We start from the raw sequence: 13602 nt of genomic DNA on the forward strand, positions 1-13602 counted from the left end.
CCCGCTGAACAGTAATGATGACAAAAGTATCTGTGTGACAGAGTGCCCACGCAGACACAAACTGAAGAATCTTGAAGGTTCTTTCATCTTGTGTGGAGGTCAGTGGGAGCGGCGAGAGAGGCACAATTTATTGTCCAAACACTGACTTGTAAATAATGGGCAGAAATGGTAAACAGCGGGACGCCATCTCAGGCAAAAATGATGAGATGAGGCTGCAGAACGGGGCTGCAGAAAACAGCGTGCTACATTTGTTAAAAAAACAGATTTATCTAACCTCGGCAGCATGGTGCCTTATCGCAGAAACAAAGAATCTGGTTTTACATTGATAATCACAAAGAATACACATTCACTTTGGTGCCCCGCGATGAATGATGGATTGTTATAGTGGTTGACGACTTTTGCAATGTATCATAAGTTGGATTGAAAGGGGAACAAAACACAAAAAAACCCCAAAACACTTGAATTCAATAATTCATGTGCGTTCAGGAAACAGCAAATGTATTAATGTCTCCATCATATCTTGGCAGGCCCATTTGTATGGAAGATAGTGACAACTTCCTCCAGTCCAATCCATCCTTCATGCATTGGCAAACACAATATATTTTATGATTTTACTGAATTTACAAGCTTGCAATAGGCATTATTGCAGAAAGAGCCCGGAGGAAATTACTATATAGCGCCTATAAATTGTCACTGTACATATCATCCTGTGTACATCGTGGTTTATTGATAGGTTTTATCGTTCATTCCACTGTGATTAACTTTAATATCCATTTCCTTATTTCTGAAATGATATCTTTTTCATTCCCCTGCCTCTTCTCCTCCTCCCCCATATTTTTCTTGGTCTCCTTCAAGTCTTCTCATTCTCTTCTTTTATTTCTACTCTTAATCTCCCTCTTCTCCTTCTTGCTTGTCCTCTCTCCGCCTCTCTTTCTTTCTGACATATATTCTTGTGCTACTTTATTCTTCTTTAAATCTATCTTTTGCCTACCTTTCTTATGAACTTTCCACATTCGTCATTTTTCATATATTTAGAGCATTGGAATTCATTCTTGATCCTGGGAGCATATCTAGTAAGTGGGTCTTTAAAGCAGAAATGGACAGCTTATCAACTTTCTCAACCCCCTATGTTGGCACCTCTGCCACAAAGTTGGCTACCGCTGGAAGCCTGGCTGGCGTCCAAAAAATAAAAAAACACCTGTTAGAATCCCAATCTGACCGGAAAACCCAGATCTCAGTGGTATGAAAAGACAGAGTAAGACACCCAGTTGTATTAATAAGATTGTTACTTGCTGTTCTAGTAGAAAGAATGCTGGTTTTGAACAGTGTTGTGTCCCTGTGGTAAGGGGAAACATATCAGCGGGGGAACAGGCTTTGACACAACACCAGAGCTCTCCATAGAGTGAATGCTCTCCATTGAGTGAAAGCCGTCCATTCACTTTCGTTGTACCTCGGTTTCTATCACTCTCCCTCTTCACTTTGCATCTTCTATCAGTGGAGTTCTTTGTCTTTTGCAGTGTGAAGTTCCAACAGTTACCCCAGTTGTTCCACCATTGCCTGAGGTCGGCGACCACATAAAGCAATTCCTCTTCCTGTATTGGTTGCACAACGGCAGGCACACTTCCTTGTTGTTGTAATTCCAACTTGCACTTGTTTTACTTGGAAAAGCCAGCCCTTGGCAGTCCGGTCAATGCGGACAGGTATCCAGACAAGGCCAAAGAGTTTAAAAAGCACAACAAGTTATGCCGATTATCACAGTATAATAGAGTCAATGGTGTGAGGCCAAACTTGCAAAAACTCAGACGGGAGCACAACGGAACAATTATCAAGGAACAATAATAGTATCATCAACAACAAAAAAACATAACCCTTAACAGCAGACCAAGACATAACAATTTCATTACATACCTTTTTTCTTCTTCCTCCTGTCCAATCTTATTGGATTTTATTCCACCAATAAACAAGGTCCGTACTTGACAGCTTTGTTTTTTGTTCAATTGGTCTAACAAGATAGTATGGGGTTCTCTTAAGGCAGCCCGGATTGAATGTGTGGATGTCAGAGTTGGTCAATGGATATACACAGCAACTGGCAAAATGTTTCAATCCAGACCTCTCCCAGATTCAACCAAGTCTACACTGAACTATACAAACACCAGTGGTCAATTTGGAATGCACTGACAATGTATTATGTCCTACATATGAGAACTTGTTGAATAAACACCCCTAGATCTTAAGTCGTGTGCTCGCAATCAATTTTTCTTCCTCATTACATTTCAAAAGACTTTTGATTATCTGTCGAGGAAGCATGCACATCCCGATTTCTTGGCAATTTCTTCCTAATTATATAAGATGCGGGAGCATGCAAAATGACAGATGGGTCATTCTAGTGATCCGGGAGACGGAGAGAATCATTTCCCCAATGATCCCGACACCAAAAAACAGACAACAAAGTGCATCATCTGGACCGCATTAGCAGCCTGTCTCATTATTTCGAGGAGAAATAAAAAAAAAACATCCAAAAACTTGATCTGTATTTGGAGCAGAATCCAAAGGCTGGAGGTTTGTGGAGAGTAAACAGATTTTAATGATGGTAACAACCAGATTTGACTCTCAAATGTAATTTTCTTTTCCTTGACTGTGAAACTCGACTTTATTAGAAGCAGTTATTTGTATTTAGAATGTCAGAAAATTAGAACAAGACGATACTAACAGTTGCAGCCTTTAAAGCTGCTGTAGCCTCAAACGACTTCTTCGCAAGAACAAACAAAAAAACGAAGGCTAAAACTTCACCTTTATCCTGCTAAGTTATGCAGAAAGGGCTCATTGTCCCCCAAGTCATCCTTCTGCTCGACATTTATCCTGGGACAGAGTCGGCGGGTGGTTGACACCTGCAGAAGGATGGGGAGTGGCAGGGGCGCCACCTCTCAACAGGTGCCCATGATTAGCATGAAGCCAGTCCTGCCAAAGTGCGGAAAGTGAGAATAAAGAGAGGGCAGAAGCGTCAAAGCATAGTTCAGCTCATGTTTATGTATACGGGTGTTAAGCAACTTTTTCTTTTGACCGACGCTCAAAGACACCTGGAAGGTTGTTAGGGTGGAGGAGAACTACTTTGCCGCTGTGATCATCCACGTTTGTAAGCAAAGATTCCTCAAAGACTCGTACAACCTTCCCTGATGAGTACAAAGAACTGACAATGAGCCGTTGAACAAAAAAAAAGAAAGAAAGAAAAAAAAAAAACACGCTGCAACATCACACATCTAACAACCATGCTTCCTTTTCGAACTTTGATCGTGCACACCTTAGCCATGTCCCAGCCCTGCATGACTTGCTGCTTTCTTGCGGAGTTCATTCACACACAAGAAAAAGCAACAGCGTGTGCACACACAGGGAATAAGTACAATCATATGTGTGCAAGCTGGTGCTGAAGCTAATCTCCTGGCTGCTACAATGCCATTGACGGACATTATGCATGCATGTGCACATCCTCTCGTAGCCACTCATTCATACGAGGGCCTGTGTACACCGGCGTTTCCCGAGGATCAGAAAACGAAGCAGCTCTTTGATTCGTCAGATCTAGGAGGCCTGTTCTTTATTCCCTAACGTTAGTAAAAAAACGAGCACCTGCTGTGACTAATCTGTGGGATGAGAGGAATAAGACGGAGCATATTTCTGCCGCAAACGGAAGGGCAGGAAATATCTATTCCACTAGTGATACGGTTCAAAGATAATTTTCCACTGCACCTAAGTGTTGATATTTCAGACAATTATTTGAATTGAAGCAGTGTGATTGGAGAGCTCTTGGTTTGCTCACAGGGCTGATATGGCTCTGGGTAGATCAGAAATATCAAGTCATAAAATGACTGCGGTGGATGTGGCTTATTGCTGACTTTTACACTGGAGATATCCCTGTGAATTTTACAGCAATGGAAAGACGTGTGCAGAAACTGACAATGCTACACTGGGACAAGGATAGCTATGTTTACAAAAACCACTTCTTGCACACCTCCAACTAATAGGATTTTGGTTTGACCAGTAGTTTAATTTAGGGTTACCAAGAGTTAGGGTTATAATCTATGCAGGGTGAACAGGCCTTCAACCCTAGGTGGTGCATACAGGTTCCACCTTAAAAGCTTAATCTTGATGACGAAGAGCTCATTGGCGCCGTCAGAGACGTCATGGTGTGTTTAAGTGCACTTTGGAAACACATACTTGGATGGCAACAAAGGGTGTTTGCTTTTTTTTCCCCACGCGTCTCTTTTCCTTCCTTTGTTGAAATACACAGGCCTGCATCAGTTATTACGTTATAATCTTTCACTACAGAGTTTTTAATGATTACAAGCAAAAATTATAAGAACATTCTACTGATTTCTCCAGAGGCAGGTTTGAAAAAATTATATTCAACCTTATCACGTTGTTATCACGTAAGCAGCAGTGTTACGATGGAGATGGCGAGGATGGAGCTCACGCTATCGAGTTTATGCAGTGGGTTCTTTCCTGAGGCTCCTGAACTCATACTGAAAACTGCAGCATTACACAATGTTTTTTTTTTTGTTTGTTTGTTTTTCCTGTGTAGCTCAAAAAGACTACAATTTACATTTCTTTCTTCCAAACTTTTTGTTTTAAAATGACAAACAAACATTTGAAATGGAAATGCCAAAGTAAAGTTAAAGTTAATTGCAGTAATTGTGAGTGTCTTGTAACGCTGCTGGCGCTGGATTTCTGATTGAGCAGTCTGTGGTTTGATCTGGTTGAGAAAAGTATCACATGAGAGTTCTTTCAGGGTGAACGGAGGCCAGCCCCCGCTCCGAATGGAGGCCGTTCGGATATCCCACTGTCTTATTTATGAGCGGGAGCAAGGATCATGACATCGCCTCCTAATTGGGCGCATGAACATCAGTCATTCAGATAACGGCAGGGGGAAAAGAGAGTAAAGTCAAAACAGACGACTGCAGCGTTAACAGACAAATATATTAAGTGTATAAATAATTGTCGGATGCAATTCATTTTGGCATCAGTGCTTTGTGTCTTATCACTCCATGTGGGGAAAAAAAAAACACACACATTGTGCAGCAGATAAGAGCACAGGGAGCGATCACAGAAAACCCCCTCCCGGGAATCAAAGAGAACCGAGTCGGCAGGTAGATGCCGAGGTGTTGGCGGGAGTAGATAAAAAGTGTAGACGCAGCGGGAGGAGGCCGCAGCGGCAGACAGAGCGGGTAAACAGGAGGTGGACGCGGGAGGGAGGAGCTGTTATGAAGGTGAAAATGTACCACTAGGAACGGAGGCTCCGTGTCCCGATTGACAAGCGAGTCCTTGTTCTGAGCCTCGTCGATGTGGCGCGATGGCGACCTGGAAAAGCGGGGTGCGAGAACACGGACAGACAGATGGGCAGAGTTTTAATCAGCGATGACAATCGGTCTCTCTCTCTTTGTACCAGCACGTCGGTGCCCAGAAAATTTTGGACGAGACGCCAAAGATTAACTGAGCTGAATCTTCATTTATATTAAAACAGCGATTGAAAAACTTTTAATTCCCATCTAAATACGACGCATAGGAAACATGTCCGAGCATGAGGACAATCAAAAAACTCTTGTGGAGATCGTCCCTTTTTTCCGTGGCTTTGATTTGGGAGGGGTCACCTCGACAGAGGTTGGAGCATGATTCTGATTCACCGGACAAATAGAACGATGGTCATTTTCTCTTGCATTGGAACAAAAGCACCCTGTCGAGCCTTTTTCTCATGTGCTTGAATTAATTAGAAAGAAAATACATATTCTGCACTAATGCCTGTATCCAGCCCACATTATAGGCCTACACAGTATACGGGCCATGTAGTTATGGAAACACATCTCTAATTTATTTATTTTCTGCATTCTGCCGGAATTTTTGAGTAAGCATTGGACCCTTTTTATACGCTGACAGTTCAGAGTACAGATGCATTCCAGCGACTGTCCTTGGGAGTTGATGAGACATGAAATGCAAAATCAAATCCACGGAGGACGGTACATCAGAAACTATACCACCACAAGCCCCTCAAAAACTGGGAACATGTTTTTATGAAACTTTGCACGGTTTCCAACGAACTGGGTGTGATCTTGGTCGAAGAGGTGGCAAGAACCCCCCGGAGACCTGAAGAGTTTTTTGTCTCTGATGGAAGATTTTGCCGTGAGGACATTCAGCGGTAGCAACTCTACAAGTCCGGGTTGCGAGGGCAGAGAGAAAGATGGAAAACCACACTTGAATACAAAGCCTGATAGCAACGTGGGGTTTGTGAAAAAATCTATCCAGAGAGCAAGTCACAAAAGATCTTGTTTTCTGATAATAGGAAATTAATTGAACTCTGCAACAGAAATGGTCTGGCAGTGCCTGCATTATTATTTTTTTGTGATTGTGATGTAATTGCCTGCTGTATCTTCAAGTGCTTCATATCCCTGGAATCTGTACAACCTCAGCTAACAGGTAATGCAAGGCAATAAACAATTATAACCGATAAAAAAAAAGTATTGAAATGATGTCATGAATTTTCAATCAAACATTACTTAATACATTGATAAATTGCATATTGATCCATGGTGCGCGTGCTGAAATACTTCTAAATGTAGATACATGGGCAAGGTGTTCCTTAAAGGTCCCATATCATAAAAAACGCATTTTCTCTGCTCTCTACATATATAAGCTGGTCCTCCCTGATCCTGCCAACTCCCGGAATGAGGAAAACAAGTGATTCCTGCATGTTCTCTGCAGCCCACCCACTGGTAACACGGCGCTCCTACAGGCTGTTCAGATTCTGCTCCTTTCGTTACTTAACTAAAAGAGTCATTATCATAGGCCGACCTCCTCTGCGCGGTGATAGGAGATATCAGAGAGTGGGGCGTTCATCCCCGAGGTGAAGTTCGGTGTGTCCAGTGGTGAGACAGCAGTGAGACAGCAGTGTTTCGCAACGTTGTCGCTCAGAGCTAGACACGCAATTGCTCTGTTGTTGGTTGTATAAATCAACATAAGTGCATATATTCTGTCCCAGCTACAGAACAACAGAAGAGACAGTGGTTGTATTTCATTTTTAATGACAACGTGCCGGCTGCGGTTCGTGTTAGCTTGTATGTGTGTGCTAACCACTACACATCGGACTGCTTCAGTAACGAGGGTCAGTACAAAGCTGGCTTTGCCTCGACACTGATCCTGGTAAAACCATACCGGACCCAGTAACTGCACCCGAGCCACCGATAAGTGTCGCGGCGGTTTGATAGTATTTACCGTTGCCGACGAGTACGGTGAAGTCAGCTGGAAATTGGCTAACTAGTTAGCTCCACTTCGGTCCGCTATGCAATGGTGTTTGAAGCGAGTTTGATGTTAATAATATAACGAGGGAGCTTGGTTGTCACAGTAAAAAGTCTGGAAACGTGCTGACTGGAGACAGAGACGATGTGAACAGTGTCCAAGAGTTTGGAGACTGTGTTGGAGACAAACACAGCTTTCGCTAGTTGTTAGCCGGTAGCTACATGGTAGTAACTGTAACAACACATACAAACAAACTAACATTATCCAGCCACACTAACCATTCTGAAACGTCCTGCTGCAGCCACAGAGTCTGTACTTCTTCAGGAGCCTCTCCTTCTGGGTTCGATTTTGGGTCAAACTGGTTCGGTTGAACGAAAAAATCTCCGCGAGCCACAGTGTTACATCCACCGTGAATATTAGTGCATGCTACCGTTAGCATAAGGGGCTTCCTCTCCCTGAGAGTGACGTAGCAGGCAAGGCTCCCCAAGTAGGCGTTGACAGACGGAGCTCATTAGCATTTAAAGGTGTAGGCACAGAAACAGACTGCTGTGAATAGACCTCAGCAGAGCGACTTTTAGACAGCTGGAGTTCAGGACCAGGGATGTGTTTGGGGCAATACATATCGAATACAGAGTTGTTGGACCTCTGACAGCTGTGTGAAATTGATGAAAAACAGAATAATATGGGACCTTTAACACTCTACAATTCATTTGACCTATGTACATGTTTTACAAAAATGCTAATTTCTTGGAGCATCTTCAAATGCTCATAATGCTCAAAAGTACAATATATACTTTAATCAACACTATAAAATACATGTTCAAAACTACAGAATCCACTTTAATCAAAACTACAAAGTCCACATAGTTTCATCTGCAATTGATCATATACTTATTGTGACATCTCTTGGAGCATCTTTAAAATGCTTACAAATACAAAATAGACTTTCATTTCAACTCCAAATACCCTGTAATTACTACTACAAAATACACACTGATCAAAACTAAAACTGATACTCTTCTATAAATGACTGACTCTGTTTATTTTAATTTCTCCTTTACAACTATCATTCTGCATCTCTGCCCCCCCCTCCACCAGTCACTGGAATGACTGCACTGTCATGTGATGTAATGATGTCACCATGCACATGCAACATTATTAGGCAGAGACGAGGCGTCCTGCTGCTGGAAGAGCACATGCTCTATTTATAATAGATTTAAGTTTAGATTGATTGAAATGGGATCATGTCGAGAACAATATCCCGCTTCCACTTGATGGCACCCTGCGTGAGGTCTGTTTTCATTGGGTTAAACTCTCTGACCATCTTTCAAAAGTTGTATGGAGTGTGGTTGTGGAAGCACCGCGCTGTTGCTGTGCCTTTCAGCTGCAGTAACAGGCCTGGGGGGAACAATAACTGGAGCCAAGGTCAGGTATATTCTCAAAGACTCAGTAACCTTGCAGGCCCTCTAACGTTAGACCTATAGACCTCGGCTGTTAACCTCGGACACCAGAATTCAACACAGCAGTGGCTTCAGAACGATGTGTAGGTTCTTCAGTGGGATGACTCTAAGGTAGCGGATTATATGTTGAGCAAATCCCCGAACAATGATGGGACGGAACCCAAAATGGTGAACGTGCCAAGCTCATGCAGAGATATCCAAAAACACTGGATGCTGTAGCCACCGCCAAAGAGGCTTATCAAGCACCAGTTTAAGTTGCTGAACGTATTACATTCACATTAAGCAATGCCATTTCTTTATTTCTTAAGTTTTTTGGCTCCAAAATTTTAAAAAGACACATTTAAAACCTGAATTTTACTCTGTGGTTGTAGGGTTTGTCTCGACTGATGTAAAAAAAAAAAAAAACAAACAGGGCAAACAGAAAAAAGTGATTCAAAGCATTTCTGAGTGGTTGGATATTGTCTGAAGGCAACGTATTAATGATTTTCTAAGCCACAGTAAGTGAAGTACCTAATCTTTCACTGCTGCATTTAATCATTGTACATGATAAGGTCAGACACCACACTCTGCATCGTATTAGATTCCACTCAGCGCACCACCTAAGACGTGATGAGCTTCAGCTACTTGGGTTTCTATGCCCATGCACTTGCTCAACCAGACGATTAGTAGCGATAAGTAACACACATACATTCAGGTACACACACGAGCTTGACCTTACATTGTGAGGATTTAAAGGAGTGAAGATGAAAAGTAGATGCGCAAGGGAACAGAGCGGATCGTAGTCCTTGGTCCAGCAACGCTGCATTGAACAACTGCAACTGTATTTATGTTTATGCGGCAGATAATTAACTATTGATTTTAAGCTTTTGAAGCCCTCGTTTTCTAGATGAAAAGTATAAGGAGGCCGCAAGCTGATAATCTGCAACATTTTTGGTCTTTCGAAGTCAAGGGCCCATCTCTTTGCTCTATTCCTCAGAGGTCTAAAGGGCGATTGATTACCCTCGCATCAACGTGGATTCCGCTGACCCCAACCGACCTCAATGTACAGCTTGCCTCAGCCCTAATTCATCCCCTTCACCACCCTCCCTCTACCTCTCATCCTCCAATTTTAATACAGTTCAAATGCGTTTGGCATGTCTGCAAAGTTTTCTCTTTTCAATTGGTTTTGAGTCAGTGATGGACGGCCCCTATTTCACGCCGGTGTGTTGACATGTAGGTGATTGGGCACCGCCATTTTAAAAGTCAATATCACAGAGACAGATTGGCAATTTGAGAACGAAGTGACACAGTGAGTATTCAGGGAGACCTATCAGACCTTAACGTTTGCCAAGTGTGACAGCATGAGCGCAACAAGAGCGCAAATGATGTGTTAAAACGAGCAACACACCGACTACGTAAAGCAAATTGATTGTCTGCCATACTTTATGACTGACGCAGCCTACACAAACTTACTTTGAAATTGACCCGAATGGTACTTTAAGTTTTAATGTAAAAATGACTCGCCTCAGTGAAACAGTGTGGACGCAGGGACGCATAGCAATTAGGAGAAAATGGCTCAGTCTTTTGTGATGACAAATCATCCACCTTTTATGAAGTGTATGAAGACAATGAGTCTGTATGAGCTGAAATGATGCTGTATGTGGCTGACCCTGACCTCTGACCCTCTTGTCGATGAGAACCTTTGGGACCATTTAAAAACAAAAAACAAACTGGAAATCCGATGCCCATTAAGTGGTCCCTAGAGTGATCTCAAAACCACATGGTAAGAAAGGCAACAAGTGCCATGGGTATATCATAAGGGTCTACCGTCTTGGGAGCATGAAAATACAGTATGTAAATTGTCCTCTAAATGGCCCTTTAAAAAAGGCCATGCAGGGTCCTAAATTAAAAAAGTTCAGGAAACGTGAATATACTTACTGAATTTCTCTTGTCCATAAGTAGATTATTCATCCTATGGGGACTATGTCATAGAAATCTCCAAGTTACATTATATTTGGTAGATACTTTGATCATCTGTGAAGCATGAATGTCTGGAATAAGTTATTTCAGTGAAGCTGGGCTACTTAAAATGACTTAATCTGCTGGCCAGGGGAGGTCAGAGGATCATGAAATGCATTAGGATTCATACCATGAATATGCTCAGTGATTTTATTTTGTTCATGGGGAGACATTCCGGCATGCTGCTTGACCTAGAAGGTGGTCATGAGATTACCAAAACAGAGAGAATGATCTTCTGGGGACCATGAAACTCTACAGAAAAGTTAAGGAAACATTTGTAAAGTATTTGTATGTACAATATAAGTTATTTCAGCAACGTTAGGTTATTTAAAGCTATGCATTTGACCTGCCTGTGGTGCTAAAGGAAAGATCAAATATCAAGAAAGTCATAAGGGTCCATCCTCTGAGGAGCAGGCATGTCTGTGTGAAGTTTCATGTAATTCATCCAAAAGTAATCGTAATTATATTTCAGTTTGGACCAAAGCGGTGGCTTGGAAATAGTTACAAAAAAACAACAGAGACGCAAACCAAAACTTTTCGGCTGTTTCAACCAGTATTTGTCTTTGTCAAACCCTATGATGCTCTGATCTTTTGTTTCAGCCGGCCTGGAGCATGGGATGGACAGGATGTTCCTTTTATCTGCAATACAATTTGTTCAGACAGTGTGTGCCACTAAAAAATCAATCACTGTTGTTTTCCACTTTTTTGAAAATCTATTCGAAAAAAGCAATCCTGTTTCCCAAAAGTAACAGTGGTCATCTGTGTTCATAGTCTTTACATTGTGGCACTGACTCTGATGAACTTTCCTTTTTCCTCCTTGGCACCGGTCCATTGGCTCAGAGCAGGAGGATAGTGTTTAGCCTGTAAGCACAACCCGTCAGACAGAAAGAATAAATAGATTTCAGAGTGAGCATGGCAGAAAAGTGCAGCAGGCAGAACAAAAAACAAAACAAAATGGGCTTTTAGGGATTTGGCTGCTGTAGCTTGATGTAGTGAGAAGAGGACGGGAGTAAGATAAATCTCCAATGCATTGTTATAATAAGAAATAATATAACCACAGCAAGATTTTAGTCTTTTTATTGCTTTTTAGATCATTTATGGGCATAGGATAATAACAATTTCCATCAAGTGAAATCTTCTATACATTATGAAATGCAGAAAACACAATAGTGCAGCACAAGAACAAAGTCCTCCATTCTTTAACTGAGGTACAAAAGCTGTCCTTGCTGACAGCTGAGATAAAACAACAGTTTGCCGGTTTAATTTGAAATCGAACGTACATCAGAAGGCAGTTCTGTGATGCAGCAAGGCAAAATATACATGTCCCTCTTTTATTAAGAACTTAAACTGCCCTTACTGCCTTTGACTGCCATTTAAACGACTCAGCTTCATAATAAGTCAAAGTGCCTGTGTTCTTTACTCGTGTTTGATCATAACATAACCCTGCCGTTTTGCGATTGTTCTCTGCAGTTCTTTTTTTCCGTGTGTGTGTTTTAAGGATTTAGGATTTGCCCTCCAGATGTTTATAACATTCAGAAAACAATGCAAATTGTGAGTTATTCCCCCAAGAAAGGTCTGAAGGATTGGAGAGAGTGCGAAAAGAGCTCGATAAATCCACGAGAGAACCCTCAAGCACACTCCAATTTCACAGTGGGACAGCCCTGAGCCTTTGCGGGTTTATCAGGCATCTGTGTACTGGTCTTCATTGGAAATAGGTCAAGTTGTGTCAATATTCAAAACAGCATGCACTGAAATGTCATTGTGCTAAAAAAAAAATACAAGATAGCTGGGTAAAATTAGGACTGAGAAAAGGGAGTTAAAGCTCAACAAATGTTGGAAAAAAGAGCTATTTGAAAACGATTTTTCCACTTCGGTTGAGAATAACATGTTGTTGTGCAAGGGGAGGAAATTGACGTCTCTATTTCAGGTAGGGTCACTTGGTCCCGGGCTGCCCATTGTTTAGTTCACTTTATGTCTACATTAGGTACCAGAGTGGACAAATAATGGACGGATTTAAGAAATAATGACCATTTATTTTCACCCCCAAATGTTCGACAACTGGCAGGTTCCATGATTATCTGTCTCCCTGTCGCTGTATTTCTGTGAAAAGGGATACCGAATCAAGTGAAATTTTGTACAAACATTCAACGGTTAAATTCTGAGCCGCACAACATCCATCACTTTCGAACCGGTTTCTGTCTGGAAAATACAGCTGCAGGTTGAAACTTTGCGCCACAGCATGCAGCCGGCTTTAGTCGTGGCAAAATTGGCCTGACTGGGGAGTTTTTCATGAAACATAGATGCTTGAGCAGCTATTGAGCGGCATCCACTTCTAAAGACGATGGATCTTTAGATGATAACTCTCACTGTGAAGCAGCCAGGGCAGAGAATGACTCCGTCCTGGCCAGGGCTCTAGATTTAATCTCAAAGTCTAACTTGCCGTACCGTGGCCTCCGTTATCCTGATTGATCATTTTCGTCTGTGATGATCCTCTCGCTCCTCTGTCTGCCATAACATCAGGACACCAAGTACTCGCCTCGCTAATTAGCACTTTAAGTTATACTGTTATTTTACATTTTATTTCCCACTTCCGCCCTTGTGTCACCTTTTTGTGTGCCTAAGCATGCTCAAATTCACATCGTAATCCTTCAGGTGCAACCTCTTGATCCCTAACTACATGCAGGCTTTGATTTTGGAGCTTTCTTAATTAGAAAGGCTTAACAGAGAATGCAGTAGGATCACTAAATCACACAATTTCAACATTCCCTGCACCATAAATCTACTATAAACCCCTTCTGAAAGTCATAAACCAGATGGCAGACATCATAAATACCCTCAATTTAAGGTTGCAAAACTTGCAGTGGAT

The sequence above is a fragment of the Sparus aurata genome, chromosome 24 (genome assembly GCF_900880675.1).
Source record: "Sparus aurata chromosome 24, fSpaAur1.1, whole genome shotgun sequence".
NCBI lineage: Eukaryota > Metazoa > Chordata > Actinopteri > Spariformes > Sparidae > Sparus > Sparus aurata.